The 18,921-nt window shown below is 45.5% G+C and overlaps 1 long non-coding RNA gene across 2 annotated transcripts in view; it reads left to right on the forward strand.

Annotated features, from left to right (window-relative positions):
- The window catches only part of LOC125993668 (uncharacterized), a 218,928-nt gene extending 200,662 nt beyond the window's left edge, over nucleotides 1-18,266 (forward strand). For both annotated transcript variants that reach the window (XR_011086617.1, XR_011086619.1), the window contains one exon: nucleotides 18,142-18,266. This is a non-coding gene — a long non-coding RNA (uncharacterized lncRNA). The remainder of the gene's footprint in view (nucleotides 1-18,141) is intronic.
- The last annotated feature ends 655 nt before the right edge of the window (nucleotides 18,267-18,921 follow it).

Genomic DNA, 18,921 nt, shown 5'->3' on the forward strand with positions numbered 1-18,921 from the left:
TTTCGATTTGCACCGCAAAACAGTAAACATTTTAAAAAATAAAAATGAGAGGAAAAGACAAAATTATGTTTGCGGGCAGAAACTGATCCACACTAGTGCATATTATTGTCGAGCATGAGAAATTCGGAGAAAAAAAAAACGACAGAACTTGGAATTGGATGAGGCAAAATTGTGAATTTAAGACATTGCAATGCTTGATTTAATAGGAATAATTGACTGGTTGTGTTATAAGATTATAAAAGCTTCTATATGTGAGTAAAATCCGAGAGATTGAGTTCTTTAAATTTAAGAACAAAGAAAAAATTCAGATTCATTTGCCAGCAGTTTTTTGTGTTGAGTTATTTTTTCTTTTTGATTGGTGGATTATTCTATCAGGAGCCTTAGGTAAAATTAGGATGAGGATCATGAGTTGAGAATGATATGTGAATGTTGTGTGGAAAACTTGGATAAATTGGGACCAATGTGAGAGAAAGACTGTTTCGGAGACTGTGTGTGAGATGCAAATGAGCATTGATGAATGATTGCCTGAATGAAAGGAAAATACAGGTTGAATGGTTGAAGTTGTTGGAGACTACTATGGGAAATTAGTAGAAAACCATTGAAGAAAGAGTCATTTGAGTAAGTTAAATGCTAAGAAATAAAAGTTGCTTTTGGATTGATAATTAACTAGAGACAAAAAACTAGAGAACCAGTAACACATGCAGAAGATGTGTGAACTGGGAAACTGAGAAACGTTTGGGAAAGAAAGTCAAATTAAATGATGATATGTAGTAAAGAACACATCCTCCCAAAAAGTTTGTCAAGGTGTGAGGCATGGGCGTTGCCAAGCCTCAGAAGGAGGGAGGGAGTAGGACAGATAGTGAAAGATAGTAATAATACAACACTTTACAACATATGGATTCTCTAATACATTTGGCGTCATACCATGAAGTTAAAATGTTCTTAAGCTTTTCAAACTTTTGCTTGAAGCAATCGGAAGATGATTGAAAAGTGACTAAATAAGCTATGAGGAAGTGGTGTAGCCGTTTGAAGGGCACGTGCTTATGCGCTTCCCTGGCTAATCAACACTTGTTTGAATGAAAAAGAGGAGGGGGAATTGCCTGGGCTTCCTGAAAAACTGTGGACAAAGGGCCCATCTGATGTAGGACTTTTAACGTCCGTTCCCCCAGTACAGATCAAACCAATATCAGAGTTGCGTCCAAGTTAGGCAATATCCTTTACAACAGGAGGCAATAAATGGGATAGCCCCTGTCATAAATTGTCTTTGGTCAGGAGGAATCATTAGGAAGTGCTCAAACTCTTCCCGCAAACACTCCTATTTGCCCAGTTCAAAAGGGCAATAAAATTGACTACAAGAGTTGCAAAAACCAGACGAAGAACAGTCCTTGGCAGATAGCATGATCAGAGCACTCAAACTGAAAGATGTGTCAAATGCAAATTTACTGCCGCCTGATCTTTCTTCCCCACAGGTCCACAACCGCTCCAAGCCAGGAGACTGAGACGACATAAAGGTTGTCAAAAAGGACAAACTGGGCCAACCATGGTGGGAGGGGCCATTCCAAGGCTTGCTGACTACCCCCACTGCACTGAACATTGCTGGAAGGCCCAGCTGGTTTTACCTCATTCACTGGACGTTACAGAGAGTGCTGTACCCTATTTTCGGAGTGAGGGGAAGTTTGACCACAAAGGGGCCTCATCGTTCAGGGCGGGGCGTTTCAATGTTGGTGAACAATCCATAAGATCCCCACTCTGACTAGGCAATGGGAAATATCGGTGTCTCTGCCATCCTAGTAGCAACGGGGCTCCACATGCCAGGTGGATCCTCTGTTGCATTGTGGTTGAAGCGTGCTATGGTCTATGGGCTCATCTGAATAGACCGATTGACAATGTCGACCGAGGAAAAAGATGGTCACATGATGAGAACTTTGAGGACTGGTCATGGGACCCCAGAAACCCACACGAAACCAACACTTGGTACCGGTGTGTGACGTTCACTGTGAGATCCCACACACAGGAGGGATGCTATGTGTGTTCCAAAATGCCCCTTCCTCCACGCAAGTTCACCTGGAGGCCAGAACAATGACTGTCACTGAAGTGAAGCATGACCTCTGTGGGAGGGGTTGGATTTCAACACCGTGCTGTCACAGTCAGTGATGCTACCCCTACCGTCCTGGACTCACAGAAATCAACCTGTGATCGAACTATTTTAGAATAGTCCCGATGTGACTGTAGAAGGACGATAGATGCCACAAGTGGCCTAAACAAAAAGGCTACCTGGAATGGACTACACGTGTTTCATCTAAGAAAATGAAACCCACAAATGCATTAACAACTGCTCTCCAGGAGGAAACTGGATGGAAGCTTTGGACATCACCGCTGAGTGCCAGGATAGGAGAGCCATTTCAAGGCTCCTACCAACATGGCTGCACCATCGGAATGGACCTACTTCATTCAGAATGGCTCGTGGCTTTGTGGTCACAAGAGTTGTCCGATGCTGCCCTACAACTGGACACGAGTGTGTGCACCAGTGTGGGTGACTGACCACACCTACAGGATACAACATCATCAGCTGACGACAGCACACAACTCTTCTGGACATCGACGCAGGGCTGTTGCAGCCTTTGAACCACATTAACCCGTCTGGGGTGCAAGTGTTTCTGACAGCCACAAAAAGTGGTTCGTCGGAGACAAAGTCGTTCATGCGCTTTTTCCTCAAATCGGAGTTGGGAAACAATCACTCTTCATCGAGACACTGAACTATCATTTTCAATCCTTTGTGAATCTCTTGCTGCATGTCAATGATGAACAAAACAGAGAGATTCAGGCTATTGGACTAATGGTCTTGCAAAACAGGATGGTTCTGGACTTGATGACCGCAGAGCAAGGTGGCGTGTGCCATATCATTGGGACTTCCTGTTGCTCATACAGTCCAGGAGTTAATGACACTCACATAAACGACCTCGTGAACTCACTGAATAATTTACAGCAGGCCATGTCGAAGTACACGATCCCACATCAATGTGATTTCTTTTCATGGCTGTTCTCTGGTGCTTGGTGGCAACTGCTATTGAAAGTTGTGACTCCTATGATTGTTGCGCTCATTTACGACATGTGTTATCTCATGTTTGAAGTCAGCTGTATCAAGATCTGCGTCTTCTACCGTAGCTGAAGTGTGAATACAACATCTCAGGCATGTTGAATGTGTTTTTAATGCGCTGTGGACAGAAGATTGCAATAATGCTGATTGGCTGGACGTTTTTCACAGAAACTTGATGATTTCACCGTTGAAAATGGCTCACAAGTGATGAATACAATGATGTTTCTGTGTTTTTATTTTTCTAAATTCATTATATTTTCTTGCTTATGTTTGTTAATCGGGGCGACAATCATGATAAATTCATTTTTCTACTCTAATTTCTAAATTTTTCAACCGATTCCACCAATTCCAACTTTCAACTGTTCATCTTTTGGCTACCTATTCCGCAACTTCCCACTTACCAAAAATTCCAAACTTTCAACTTTGAAATTCAACAAAATTCTTAAAAAATTCATTTTTCTACTCTAATTTCTACATTGTTCAACTGATTCAACCCATTCCAACTTTCAACCCTTCATCTTTTGCCTACCTATTCCACAACTTCCCACTTACCAAAAATTCCAAATTTGAAATTCAACCAAATTTTCCAACACTTTGTTTTTCTACTTTAATTTCTACATTGTTCAACCCATTCCAACTTTCAACTGTTCATCTTTTGCCTACCTATTCCACAACTTCCCACTTACCAAAAATTCCAAATTTGAAATTCAACCAAATTATCCAAAATTTCGTTTTTCTACTCTAATTTCTACATTTTTCAACCGATTCAACCCATTCGAACTTTCAACTGTTCATCTTTTTTCTACCTATTACACAACTTCCCACTTACCAAAAATTCCAAATTTGAATTTCAACAAAATTCTCCAAAATTTCGTTTTTCTACTCTAATTTCTACATTGTTCAACCAATTCAACCCATTCCAACTTTCAACTGTTCATCTTTTGCCTACCTATTCCACAACTTCCCACTTATCAAAAAATTCCAAATTTGAAATTCAAACAAATTCTCCAAAATTCCGTATTACACTTCAATACTAATTGGAGACTTCAATCATGCCAACCTGAAGTCTGTTTTCCCGAGGCTTCACCAGCATGTTCCTTTTCCGACACGTGGAGACAGCTTCCTGGACCTAGTCTACTCGGCGCAAAAGGGAGCTTTCAAAGCCACCCCCCTCCCCCATCTGGGGCTTTCTGACCATCTCACCGTTTTGCTTTTGCCCGCATACAGACAATTGGTAAAGGCATCCAGGCCGGTTCGGAGGCAGGTTCGAGTGTGGCCTGAGGGTGCCTCCGATGCACTTCGTGACTGCTTCGACACCACTGACTGGGACTTGTTTAAGCAGGCAGCCACCTACAACGATTGGACGGACATAGAGGAGTATACTGACTCTGTTACCTCTTACATCACGAAGTGCATCGATGATGTGACTTGCTCGAAATCCGTCGTCACTCGCGCGAACTGGAAGCCGTGGCTGACGGGGGCTGTCCTCAGACTGTTGAGGGCCAGGGACAAGGCTTTCAGAGCGGGGGATGAGGCTGGCTTGAGGACAGCGAGGGCCGACCTGTCCCGAGGCATCAAAGAAGCGAAGAAGGCGTTCTCGTGCAAGGTCTCCACCCACTTCAAGGACAGCAAGGACGCACGTAGCCTTTGGCGGGGCATTCAGACCATCACGGATTACAAGCCCGCGCCGAGGAGCTGTGAGGGCGACGTCCGTCTGCTGAACGATCTGAACCGCTTCTTTGCTCGCTTCGACACCCAGAACAGCACTTGCCCGCTGAAGACCACTCCCCCCCACACGAGCTGCCCCTGCGCCTCTCTGCCGACGGTGTGAGGAGGGTGCTTGCCGCTATTGACACCCGTAAGGCGGCGGGCCCTGACAACATCCCGGGTCGAGCGCTGAAGGACTGCGCTGGGGAGCTGTCGGGTGTCTTCACAGACATCTTTAACGTTTCCCTGCAGCAGGCCATTGTCCCCTCGTGTTTCAAGGCTGCCACCATCGTTCCTGTGCCGAAGAAACCTGCACCGTCCTGCTTCAATGACTACTGCCCTGTGGCAATGACGCCCATCATCATGAAGTGCTTTGAGCGGCTGGTCATGGAGCACATCAAGTCCGTTCTCCCCCCCACCATTGACCCTTTCCAGTTTGCGTACCGTGCCAAGCGGTCCTCTGAGGATGCCATCTGCTCTGCCCTCCACTCGGCCCTCACCCACCTGGAGAGAAAGGACTCATATGTGAGGTTGCTGTGGTGGAGAGGGTGAGCTGCACAAAGTTCCTGGGGGTGCACATCAGTGAGGACCTCTCCTGGTCCGCAAACACCTTGTCACTGGCAAAGAAAGCTCAGCGCCACCTGTACTTCCTGCGGAAGCTCAGGCGTGCATGTGCTCCTCAGGCAGTCCTGTCTACATTCTACCGTGGCACCATTGAGAGCGTCCTCACCAGTTGCATCGCTGTCTGGGGTGGTAACTGCACTGAAGAGAACTTGAAGGCCCTGCAGCGCATAGTGAATACGGCTGGTAAGATTATTGGTGCTTCGCTCCCCTCCCTGAAGGACATTTACACCTCCCACCTCGCCCGCAAGGCAACCTCGATTGCCAGAGATGTGAGTCACCCGGCTCACTCTTTGTTTGACCTTCTGCCCTCTGGGAAGAGGTACAGGAGCCTGCGCTCCCGCACCACCAGACTCGCCAACAGCTTCTTTCTCCAGGCTGTTAGGGCCCTGAACTCGCTACCTCCTTCGGCGTAGCGTGCGGCACTGTTGCGCTATTTTCGGGAATGTCTGCTGTACGCGCACTTGCTCCTTTTTTTTCTGCTCCTCTTATTTATTTATTTATTTATTTATTTATTTATTTATTTATTTATTGCTGTGTTATTTATTCATTATTTATTCAGCACTTTTGCATTTTTGTCCGATTGAACCCGTTTCAACATTTTAACCCCAAAAGTGAACCTCCTGAAGCTGTTTTTTTTCATTTTGTTCCAAATTTCAAAATATTTCGGCGCAATTGCTTTGTCTTTTAATTCCCATTCATTCTCTATGGGGATTCAACATTTGCTCTCACTTCTACATTTTTTAACCGATTCAACCCATTCCAACATTCAACTGTTCATCTTTTGCCTGCCTATTCCACAACTTTCCACTTACCAAAAATTCTCTACAATTTCGTTTTTCTACTCTTTTTTCCACATTTTTCAACCGATTCAACCCATTCCAACTTTATTCACTTTGTTTACCTTATGCTTACCATATTCACCTCCTTCACCCCCACTTCCAGTGTGGCGGCCATTTTGGATTGACCCTGAAGTGCCCCCAATGAACCCAGAATGTACCGGAAGTGCCCCAAATCAAACCGGAAGTAACCTCAGCTAAACAGGAAGTGACCTCAGGTAAACCGGAAGTGACCCCTACTCAAACCATAAGTGACCTTTTGAAACCGGAAGTGACCTTTTTAAACCGGAAGTGATCCCAAATAAACCGGAAGTGACCTCAGCTTGGCCGGAAGTGCCTCTAATCAAACCGGAAGTGACCCAAATAGACCGGAAAAGACCCAAATCAACCCGGAAGTGAACTTATTTCAACATTAACTGCCCTAAATAGCTACATTAGGCGCTAACTTTTGCATTTTTTTTCCGATTGAACCCGTTTCAACATTTTAACCCCAAAAGTGAACCTCCTGAAGCTGTTTTTTTCATTTTGTTACAAATTTCAAAATATTTTGGCGCAATTGCTTTTACTTTTAATTCCCATTCATTCTCTATGGGGATTAAACATTTGCTCTCACTTCTACATTTTTTAACCGATTCAACCCGTTCCAACATTAAACTGTTCATCTTTTACCTGCCTATTCCACAGCTTTCCACTTACCAAAAATTCTCTACTATTTCGTTTTTCTACTCTTTTTTCCACATTTTTCAACCGATTCAGCCCATTCCAACTTTATTCACTTTGTTTACCTTATGCTTACCATATTCACCTCCTTCACCCCCACTTCCAGTGTGGCGGCCATCTTGGATTGACCCTGAAGTGCTCCCAATGAACCTAGAATGAACCGGAAGTGCCCCAAATCAAACCGGAAGTGACCTTAGGTAAACAGGAAGTGGCCTCAGGTAAACCGGAAGTGACCCCAAATCAAACCAGAAGTGACCTTTTTAAACAGGAAGTGACCTTTTTAAACCGGAAGTGACCCCAAATAAACCGGAAGTGACCTCAGCTAGACCGGAAGTGCCTCTATTCAAACCGGAAGTGACCCAAATAGACCGGAAGTGACCCAAATCACCCAGGAAGTGACCTTATTTCAACATTAACTGCCCTAAATAGCTACATTAGGCGCTAACTTTTGCATTTTTTGTCCGATTGAACCCGTTTCAACATTTTAACCCCAAAAGTGAACCTCCTGAAGCTGTTTTTTTTCGTTTTGTTCCAAATTTCAAAATATTTTGGCGCAATTGCTTTTTCTTTTAATTCCCATTCATTCTCTATGGAGATTCAACATTTGCTCTCACTTCTACATTTTTTAACCGATTCAACCCGTTCCAACATTCAACTGTTAATTTTTTGCCTGCCTATTCCAGAACTTTCCACTTACCAAGAATTCTCTACAATTTCGTTTTTCTACTCTTTTTTCCACATTTTTCAACCGATTCAACCGATTCCAACTTTATTCACTTTGTTTACCTTATGCTTACCATATTCACCTCCTTCACCCCCACTTCCAGTGTGGCGGCCATCTTGGATTGACCCTGAAGTGCTCCCAATGAACCTAGAATGAACCGGAAGTGCCCCAAATCAAACCGGAAATGACCTTAGGTAAACAGGAAGTGGCCTCAGGTAAACCGGAAGTGACCCCAAATCAAACCGGAAGTGAGCATTTTAAACCGGAAGTGACCCCAAATAAACCGGAAGTGACCTCAGCTAGACCGGAAGTGCCTCTAATCAAACCGGAAGTGACCCAAATAGACCGGAAGTGACCCAAATCAAACCGGAAGTGACCGTATTTCAACATTAAGTGCCCTAAATACCTACATTTGCGCTTTTGCAAATTTTGCCCGATTAAACCCATTTCAACATTTTAACCCCAAAAGTGAAAGTCCTAAAGCTGTTTTTTTCCTTTTGTTCCAAATTTCAATAAATTTTGGTACATTGTTTTCTTTTAATTCCCATTCATTCTCTATTAGGATTCAAGATTTGCTCTAATTTCTACTTTTTTTAACCGATTCAACTCGTTCCAACTTTCAACTGTTCCTCTTTTGCCTTCCTATTCCACAACTTCCCACTTACCAAAAATTTTCTACAATTTTGTTTTTCTACTCTAATTTCTACATTTTTCAACTTATTCAACCCATTACACCTTTCAACTGTTCATCATATTCCTACCTATTCCACAACTTGACACTTACCTAAAATTCCAAATTTTCAATTTTAAAATTCACACCCAATTTTCCCAATTTTTTTTCCCTTGTAATTTCTACATTTTTCAACCGATTCAACTCTTTTCAACATCATTCTGCAACATTCCCCAAGTATTTATTCTACCTCTTCACCTTCACACGCAATTTCTTCAGGAATTGCAAATTCTAGTTATTATTATTATTATTATAATACTTATTCCGCTCACTTTTTTTACGCTTAACTACTTCCACATACTTCAACCGATTCACTCCGTTCCACTTTTCACTTATTCCAAATATTCATGACACGGCTGCTTACATTTTTTTCGTTCAAAAAATTTTCCGTTTTCCCAAAATTCACAAAATTCCGGCAAATTCTTCCCAATTCATTCTTAATGGCAGATTCAACATTTCACATTTACGTTGTTCCAGTTTGAGATTCACTTATTTCAACACATTCAAATCACATTGGGGACATTCCCAAACTTGCCAAATTCAAAAATTTCACATTTTCACTTTTAAAATTTACACAAAATTTTGCAAAATTTCACTAAATTTAGTTTTTCACTTCTAATTTCTACATTTTTCCACCGATTCAACTCGTTCCAACTTTCAACTGTTCATCTTTTGCCTACCTATTCCACACCTTCCCACTTACCAAAATTCCCAAATTTTCAATTTTGAAATTCACACCAAATTTTCCAAAAATTTAGTTTTTCCCTTCTAATTTCTACATTTTTCAACCGATTCAACCCATTCCAACTTTATTCACTTTGTTCACCTTATGCTTACCATATTCACCCCCTTCACCCTCACTTCCATTATGTTTTCACAATAGCCGCCGGCTCGGTGGCGCACTGGGTAGCACGTCCGCTTCTTAGTTAGGAGGGTGCGGGTTCGATTCCACCTCCGGCCCTCCCTGTGCGGAGTTTGCATGTTCTCCCCGAGCCCGCGTGGGTTTTCTCCGGGCACTCCGGTTTCCTCCCACATCCCAAAAACATGCTTGGTAGGCCGATTGATCACTCCAAATTGTCCCTAGGCGTGAGTGCGAGTGCGAATGGTTGTTTGTCTCTGTGTGCCCTGCGATTGGCTGGCAACCGGTTCAGGGTGTCCCCCGCCTACTGCCCGATGACAGCTGGGATAGGCTCCAGCACGCCCGCGACCCCCGTGGGGACTAAGCGGTTCAGAAAATGGATGGATGGATGGAATTCAACCCTTGACCCCCACTTCCAGAGTGGCGGCCATCTTGGATTGACCCTGAAGTGCCCCAATGAACCCGGAATGAACTGGAAGTGACCCAAATAGACCGGAAGTCACCCAAATCAAACCGGAAGTGACCCCAAATGAACCGTAAGTGACCTCAGGTAAACCGGAAGTGACATTTTTAAACCGGAAGTGACACAAAATAAACCGGAAGTTACCTTTTTAAACCGGAAGTGACCCAAAATAAACCGGAAGTGACCTCAGCTAGACCGGAAGTGCCTCTATCCAAACCGGAAGTCACCCAAATACACCGGAAGTGACCCAAATCAAACCGGAAGTGACCCCAAATGAGCCGGAAGTGACCTCAGGTAAACCAGAAGTGACCCCAAATCAAACCGGAAGTGACCCAAATATAAACCGGAAGTGAACTTTTTAAACCGGAAGTGAACCCCAAATAAACCGGAAGTGACCTCAGCTAGACCGGAAATGCCTCTATTAAAACCGGAAGTGACCCAAATAGACCAGAAGTGACCCAAATCAAACCGGAAGTAACCCCAAATGAACCGGAAGTGACCACAGGTAAACCAGAAGTGACCCCATATCAAACCGGAAGTGACCCAAAATAAACCGGAAGTGACCTTTTTAAACCAGAAGTGACCCCAAATAAACCGGAAAAGACCTCAGGTGGACCGGAAGTGCCTCTATTTAAACCGGAAGTGACCCAAATAGACCGGAAGTGACCCAAATCAAACCGGAAGTGACCCCCAAATGAACCGGAAGTGACCTTAGGTAAACCGGAAGTGACCCCCAAATCAAACCGGAAGTGACCCCAAATGAACCGGAAGTGACCTCAGGTAAACCGGAAGTGACCCCAAATCAAACCGGAAGTGACCCAAATTAAACCGGAAGTGACCTTTTTAAACCGGAAACGCTCTTTTTAAACCGGAAGTGAACCCCAAATAAACCGGAAGTGAACTCAGCTAGACCGGAAGTGCCTCTATTCAAACCGAAAGTGACCCAAATAGACAGGAAGTGACCCAAATCCAACCGGAAGTGACCTCAAATGATCTGGAAGTGACCACAGGTAAACCGGAAGTGACCCCAAATTAAACCGGAAGTGACCTTTTTAAACCGGAAGTTAAATTTTTAAACCGGAAGTGACCCAAGAATAAACCGGAAGTGACCTTAGCTAGACCGGAAGTGCCTCTATTCAAACCGGAAGTCACCCAAATAGACCGGAAGTGACCCAAATCAAACCGGAAGTGACCCCAAATGAACCGGAAGTGACCTCAGGTAAACTAGAAGTGACCCCAAATCAAACCGGAAGTGACCCAAAATAAACCGGAAGTGACATTTTTAAACCGGAAGTGACCCCAAATAAACCGGAAGTGACCTCAGCTAGACCGGAAGTGCCTCTATTCAAACCGGAAGTGACCCAAATAGACCGGAAGTGACCCAAATCAAACCGGAAGTGACCCCAAATGAACCGGAAGTGACTTCAGGTAAACCGGAATTGACCCCAAATCAAACCAGAAGTGACCTTTTTAAACCGTAAGTGACCTTTTTAAACCGGAAGTGAGCCCAAATAAACCGGAATTGACCTCAGCTAGACCGGAAGTGCCTCTATTCAAACCGGAAGTGACCCAAATAGAATTTGGTTGAATTTCAAATTTGGAATTTTTGGTAAGTGGGAAGTTGTGAAATAGGTAAGCAAAAGATGAAAAGTTGAAAGTTGGAATGGATTGAATCGGTTGCACAATGTAAAGATTAGAGTAGAAAAACAAAATCCATCCATCCATCCATCCATCCATCTTCTTCCGCTTATCCGGGGTCGGGTCGCGGGGGCAACAGCTTCAGGAGGGACTCCCAGACTTCCCTCTCCCCAGCCACTTCATCCAGCTCATCCCGGGGGATCCCAAGGCGTTCCCAGGCCAGCTGAGAGACATAGTCTCTCCAGCGCGTCCTGGGTCGTCCCCGGGGTCTCCTACCGGTGGGACATGCCCGGAACACCTCCCCAGGGAGGCGTCCAGGAGGCATCCTGATAAGATGCCCGAGCCACCTCATCTGGCTCCTCTCAACGTGGAGGAGTAGCGACTCTACTCCGAGTCTCTCCCGGATGACCGAGCTTCTCACCCTATCTCTAAGGGAGAGCCCGGACATCCTGCGGAGAAAACTCATTTCGGCCGCTTGTATCCGAGATCTCGTTCTTTCGGTCACGACCCATAGCTCGTGACCATAGGTGAGGGTAGGAGCGTAAATCGACCGGTAAATTGAGAGCTTTGCCTTTTGGCTCAGCTCTCTCTTCACCACAACGGACCGGTACAGGGTCCGCATTACTGCCGACGCTGCACCGATCCGCCTGTCGATCTCACGCTCCATCCTCCCCTCACTCGTGAACAAGACTCCAAGATACTTGAACTCCTCCACTTGGGGCAGGATCTCATCCCCGATCCGGAGAGGGCATTCCACCCTTTTCCGATCGAGGACCATGGACTCGGATTTGGAGGTGCTGACCCTCATCCCGACCGCTTCACACTCGGCTGCGAACCGTTCCAGCGAGAGCTGGAGATCACGGCCTGAAGAAGCCAACAGCACCACGTCATCTGCAAAAAGCAGAGACGCGATGCTGAGGTCCCCAAACCGGACCCCCTCAACGCCTCGGCTGCGCCTAGAAATTCTGTCCATAAAAATTATGAACAGAATCGGTGACAAAGGGCAGCCTTGGCGGAGTCCAACCCTCACTGGGAACGAATCCGACTTACTGCCGGAAATGCGGACCAGACTCTGGCATCGGTGATACAGGGACCGAACCGCCCTTATCAGTTGGCTCGGCACCCCGTACTCCCGAAGCACCCTCCACAGAACCTCCCGAGGGACACGGTCGAACGCCTTCTCCAAGTCCACAAAACACATGTGGACTGATTGGGCAAACTCCCATGCACCCTCGAGGATCCTGCCGAGGGTGTAGAGCTGGTCCACTGTTCCACGGCCAGGACGAAAGCCACACTGCTCCTCCTGAATCCGAGGTTCGACCTCCCGACGGACCCTCCTCTCCAGCACCCCTGAATAGACCTTACCAGGGAGGCTGAGGAGTGTGATTCCCCTGTAATTGGAACACACCCTCCGGTCCCCCTTCTTAAAGAGGGGAACCACCACCCCAGTCTGCCAATCCAGAGGCACTGTCCCCGATGTCCACGCAACGTTGTAGAGGCGTGTCAGCCATGACAGCCCCACAACATCCAGAGCCTTTAAGAACTCCGGGCGGATCTCATCCACCCCCGGGGCCTTGCCACCGAGGAGTTTTTTAACTACCTCAGTGACTTCGACCCCAGAGATTGGAGAATCCGCCTCAGAGTCTCTAGGCCCTGCTTCCTCAATGGAAGGCGTGTAGGTGGAATTGAGGAGGTCTTCGAAGTATTCTCCCCACCGACTCACGACGTCCCGAGTCGAGGTCAGCAGCACGCCATCCCCACTGTAAACAGTGTTGACGTTGCACTGCTTCCCCCTCCTGAGACGCCGGATGGTGGACCAGAATTTCCTCGAAGCCGTCCGAAAGTCATTCTCCATGGCCTCACCGAACTCCTCCCACGCCCGGGTTTTTGCCTCAGCAACCGCCGAAGCCGCGTTCCGCTTGGCCATCCGGTACCTGTCAGCTGCCTCCGGAGTCCCGCAGGCCAAAACGGCCCGATAGGACTCCTTCTTCAGCTTGACGGCATCCCTTACCGCCGGTGTCCACCAGCGGGTTCGGGGGTTGCCGCCACGACAGGCACCAACGACCTTACGGCCACAGCTCCGATCGGCCGCCTCAACAATGGAGGCGCGGAACATGGTCCACTCAGACTCAATGTCCCCCGCCTCCCCCGGGACGTGGGAAAAGCTCTGCCGGAGGTGGGAGTTGAAGCTCTTCCTGACAGGAGATTCTGCCAGACGTTCCCAGCAGACCCTCACAGAGCGTTTGGGTCTGCCAGGTCGGACCGGCATCTTCCCCCACCATCGGAGCCAACCCACCACCAGGTGGTGATCAGTTGACAGCTCCGCCCCTCTCTTCACCCGAGTGTCCAAAACATGCGGCCGCAAATCCGATGACACGACTACAAAGTCGATCATCGAACTGCGGCCTAGGGTGTCCTGGTGCCAAGTGCACACATGGACACCCTTATGTTTGAACATGGTGTTCATTATTGAAAATCCGTGTCGAGCACAGAAGTCCAACAATAGAACACCGCTCGGGTTCAGATCAGGGGGGCCGTTCCTCCCAATCACGCCCTTCCAGGTCTCACTGTCATTGCCCACGTGAGCATTGAAGTCACCCAGTAGAACGATAGAGTCCCCAGAAGGAGCGCTCTCCAGCACTTCCTCCAGGGACCCCAAGAAGGGTGGGTACTCTGAGCTGCTGTTTGGTGCATAGACACAAACAACAGTCAGGACCCGTCCCCCCACCCGAAGGCGGAGGGAGGCTACCCTCTCGTTCACCGGGGTGAACCCCAATGTGCAGGCGCCCAGCCGGGGGGCAATAAGTATACCCACACCTGCTCGACGCCTCTCACCGTGGGCAACTCCAGAGTGGAAGAGAGTCCAGCCCCTCTCGAGAGGGCTTGTACCGGAACCCAAACTGTGTGTGGAGGCTAGTCCGACTATATCTAGTCGGAATCTTTCTGCCTCGCACACCAGCTCGGGCTCCTTTCCAGCCAGAGAGGTGACATTCCATGTCCCAAGAGCCAGCTTCTGCAGCCGGGGATCAGACCGCCAAGGTCCCCGCCTTTGGCTGCCGCCCAGCTCACATTGCACCCGACCCCTTCGGCCCCTCCCATAGGTGGTGAGCCCGTGGGAAGGGGGACCCACGTTTCCATTTCGGGCTATGCCCGGCCGGGCCCCATGGGCGAAGGCCCGGCCACCAGACGCTCGCCTTCGAGCCCCGCCTCCAGGAGAAAAACAAAATGTTTGAGAATTTGGTTGAATTTCAAATTTTAAATTTAAAATTTAGAATTTTTGGTAAGTGGGAAGTTGTGGAATAGGTAGGCAAAAGATGAAGAGTTGAAAGTTGGAATGGGTTGAATCGGTTGAACAATGTAGAAATTAGAGTAGAAAAACGAAATTTTGGAGATTTTGGTTGAATTTCAAATTTGGAATTTTTGGTAAGTCGGAAGTTGTGGAATAGGCAGGCAAAAGATGAAGAGTTGAAAGTTGGAATGGGTTGAATCGGTTGAACAATGTAGAAATTAGAGTAGAAAAACAAAATGTTGGAGAATTTGGTTGAATTTCGAATATGGAGTTTTTGGTAAGTGGGAAGTTGTGGAATAGGTAGGCAAAAGATGAAGAGTTGAAAGTTGGAATGGGTTGAATCGGTTGAACAATGTAGAAATTAGATTAGAAAAACGAAATTTTGGAGAATTTGGTTGAATTTCAAATTTGGAATTTTTGGTAAACGGGAAGTTGTGGAATAGGTATGCAAAACATGAACAGTTGAAAGTTGGAATGAGTTGAATCGGTTAAAAAATGTAGAAATTAGAGTAGAAAAACAAAATTTTTGAGAATTTGGTTGAATTTCAAATTTGGAATTTTTGGTAAGTCGGAAGTTGTGGAATAGGTAGGCAAAAGATGAAGAGTTGAAAGTTGGAATGGGTTGAATCGGTTGAACAATGTAGAAATTAGAGTAGAAAAACTAAATGTTGGAGAATTTGGTTGAATTTCAAATATGGAATTTTTGGTAAGTGGGAAGTTGTGGAATAGATAGGCAAAAGATGAACAGTTGAAAGTTGGAATGAGTTGAATCGGTTGAACAATGTAGAAATTAGAGTAGAAAAACGAAATTTAGAAAGATTTGGTTGAATTTCAAATTTGGAATTTTTGGTAAACGGGAAGTTGTGGAATAGGTAGGCAAAACATGAACAGTTGAAAGTTGGAATGAGTTGAATCGGTTGAAAAATGTAGAAATTAGAGTAGAAAAACAAAATTTTTGAGAATTTGGTTGAATTCCAAATTTGAAAATTTGGAATTTTTCATAAGTTGGAAGTTGTGGAATAGTTAGAAAAAGATGAACAGTTGAAAGTTGGAATGGGTTGAATCGGTTGAAAAACGTAAAAGTTAGAGTGGAAAAACGAAATTTTGGAGAATTTGGTTGAATTTCAAATTTGGAATTTTTGGTAAGTGGGAAGTTGTGGAATAGGTAGGCAAAAGATGAACAGTTGAAAGTTGGAATGAGTTGAATCGGTTGAACAATGTAGAAAAAAGTGGAATGATGTAAATGTGAAATGTCGAATCTGCCATTAAGAATGAATGGGGAAAAATTTGTCGTAAGTTCGGGAATTTTGCGAAATCGGAAATTTTTCGGAACGAGAAAAATGGAAGCGCTCATCTCGTGAATATTTGGAACACGTCAAAAGTGGAACGGAGTGAATCGGATGAACTATGTGGAAGAAGAAGCGGGACAAAAAAGTGGCGGGAATAAAATAGAAGAATAATAATAATAGAGAATGGTGTAGAATAACATATGTGTGAAGGCCATCGCCTTCACACAACTAGAAAATGCAATTTCTGGAGAAATTGCGTGTGAAGGCGAAGACTTTGAATCACTTCTTGGGGAATGATGGCGAATGATGTTGAAATGAGTTGAATTTCTTGAGAAATGTGGAAAACAGAAGTGTAATACTAAATTTTGGAGAATTTGGTTGAATTTCAAATTTGAAGTTTGGAATTTGTGGTAAGTGGGAGGTTGTGGAATAGGTAGGCAAAAGATGAACAGTTGAATGTTGGAACGGGTTGAATCGGTTAAAAAATGTAGACGTGAGAGCAAATGTTGAATCTCCATAGAGAATGAATGGGAATTAAAAGAAAAAGCAATTGCGCCAAAATATTTTGAAATTTGGAACAAAACGAAAATAAATAGCTTCAGGAGGTTCACTTTTGGAGTTAAAATGTTGAAATGGGTTCAATCGGACAAAATTTGCAAAAGTTAGCGCAAATGTAGCTATTTAGGGCAGTTAATGTTGAAATAAGGTCACTTCCGGGGTGATTTGGGTCACTTCCGGTCTATTTGGGTCACTTCCGGTTTGAGTAGAGGCACTTCCGGTCTAGCTGAGGTCACTTCCGGTTTATTTGGGGTCACCTCCGGTTTAAAAATGTCACTTCCGGTTTAAAAAGGTCACTTCCGGTTTGATTTGGGGTCACTTCCGGTTTACCTGAGGTCACTTCCTGTTTACCTAAGGTCACTTCCGGTTTGATTTGGGGCACTTCCGGTTCATTCTAGGTTCATTGGGAGCACTTCAGGGTCAATCCAAGATGGCCGCCACACTGGAAGTGGGGGTCAAGGGTTGAATTGTGAAAGCATAGTGGAAGTGGGGGTGAAGGGGTGAATATGGTAAGGATGAGGTGACCAAAGTGAATAGAGTTGGAATGGGTTGAATCGGTTGAAAAATGTAGAAATTAGAGTGGAAAAACAAAATTTTGTAGAATTTGGAGTGAATTTCAAAATTGAAAATTTGGAAATTTTGGTAAGTGGGAAGGTGTGGAATAGGTAGGAAAAAGATGAACAGTTGAAAGTTGGAATGGGTTGAATCGGTCAAAAAATGTAGAAATTAGAGGTGAAAAATGGAATTTTGTGAAATTTTGTCGAAATTTTTAACGTGAAAACGTGAAATTTTTGAATTTGGGAATTTTGGGAATGTCGAGAATCATTCCGAATGTGGTTTGAATGTGCTGAATGAGGTGAATTTAAAAGGGGAATGACGTAAAAGTGAAATGTCGAATCTGCCATTGAGAATGAATGGGGAAAAATTTGTCGTAAATTCGCGAATTTTGCGAAATCGGAAAATTTTCGGAACGAGAAAAATGGAAGCGCTCATCTCGTGAATATTTGGAATACGTCAAAAGTGGAACGGAGTGAATCGGATGAATTATGTGGAAGAAGAAGCGGGACAAAAAAGTGGCGGGAATAAAATAGAAGAATAATAATAATAGAGAATGGTGTAGAATAACATATGTGTGAAGGCCATCGCCTTCACACAATAATAATAATAGAGAATGGTGTAGAATAACATATGTGTGAAGGCCATCGCCTTCACACAATAATAGAGAATGGTGTGGAATAACATATGTGTGAAGGCCATCGCCTTCACACAATAATAATAATAGAGAATGGTGTAGAATAACATATGTGTGAAGGCCATCGCCTTCACACAATAATAATAGAGAATGGTGTAGAATAACATATGTGTGAAGGCCATCGCCTTCACACAATAATAATAATAATAATAATAGAGAATGGTGTAGAATAACATATGTGTGAAGGCCATCGCCTTCACACAATAATAGAGAATGGCGTAGAATAACATATGTGTGAAGGCCATCGCCTTCACACAATAATAATAGAGAATGGAGTAGAATAACATGTGTGTGAAGGCCATCGCCTTCACACAATAACTAGAATTTGCAATTCCTGAAGAAATTGCGTGTGAAGGTGAAGAGGTTGAATAAATACTTGGGGAATGTTGCAGAATGATGTTGAAAAGAGTTGAATCGGTTGAAAAATGTAGAAATTACAAGGGAAAAAGGAAATTTGGGAAAATTGGGTGTGAATTTCAAAGGTGAGGGGCCAGACAAAGCACGGCTCACAGAAGCCCCTTATGACGATTGAAATAAATGGACTTCGTTTTCCCTCGCCCGGACGCGGGTCACCGGGGCCTCCCTCTGGAGCCAGGCCTGGAGGCGGGGTTCGAAGGCGAGCGTCTGGTGGCCGGGCCTTCGCCCATGGGGCCCGGCCGGGCATAGCCCGAAAAGGAAACGTGGGTCCCCCTTCCCATGGGCTCACCACCTGTGGGAGGGGCCAAAGGGGTCGGGTGCAATGTGTGCTGGGCGGCAGCCAAAGGCAGGGACCTTGGCGGTCTGATCCCCGGCTGCAGAAGCTGGCTCTTGGGACATGGAATGTCACCTCTCTGGCTGGAAAGGAGCCCGAGCTGGTGTGCGAGGCAGAAAAATTCCGACTAGATATAGTCGGACTAGCCTCCACGCACAGTTTGGGTTCCGGTACAAGCCCTCTCGAGAGGGGCTGGACTCTCTTCCACTCTGGAGTTGCCCACGGTGAGAGGCGTCGAGCGGGTGTGGGTATACTTATTGCCCCCCGGCTGGGCGCCTGCACATTGGGGTTCACCCCGGTGAACGAGAGGGTAGCCTCCCTCCGCCTTCGGGTGGGGGGACGGGTCCTGACTGTTGTTTGTGTCTATGCACCAAACAGCAGCTC

Source organism: Syngnathus scovelli, chromosome 3 (assembly GCF_024217435.2).
Source record: "Syngnathus scovelli strain Florida chromosome 3, RoL_Ssco_1.2, whole genome shotgun sequence".
Taxonomy (NCBI): Eukaryota; Metazoa; Chordata; class Actinopteri; order Syngnathiformes; family Syngnathidae; genus Syngnathus; species Syngnathus scovelli.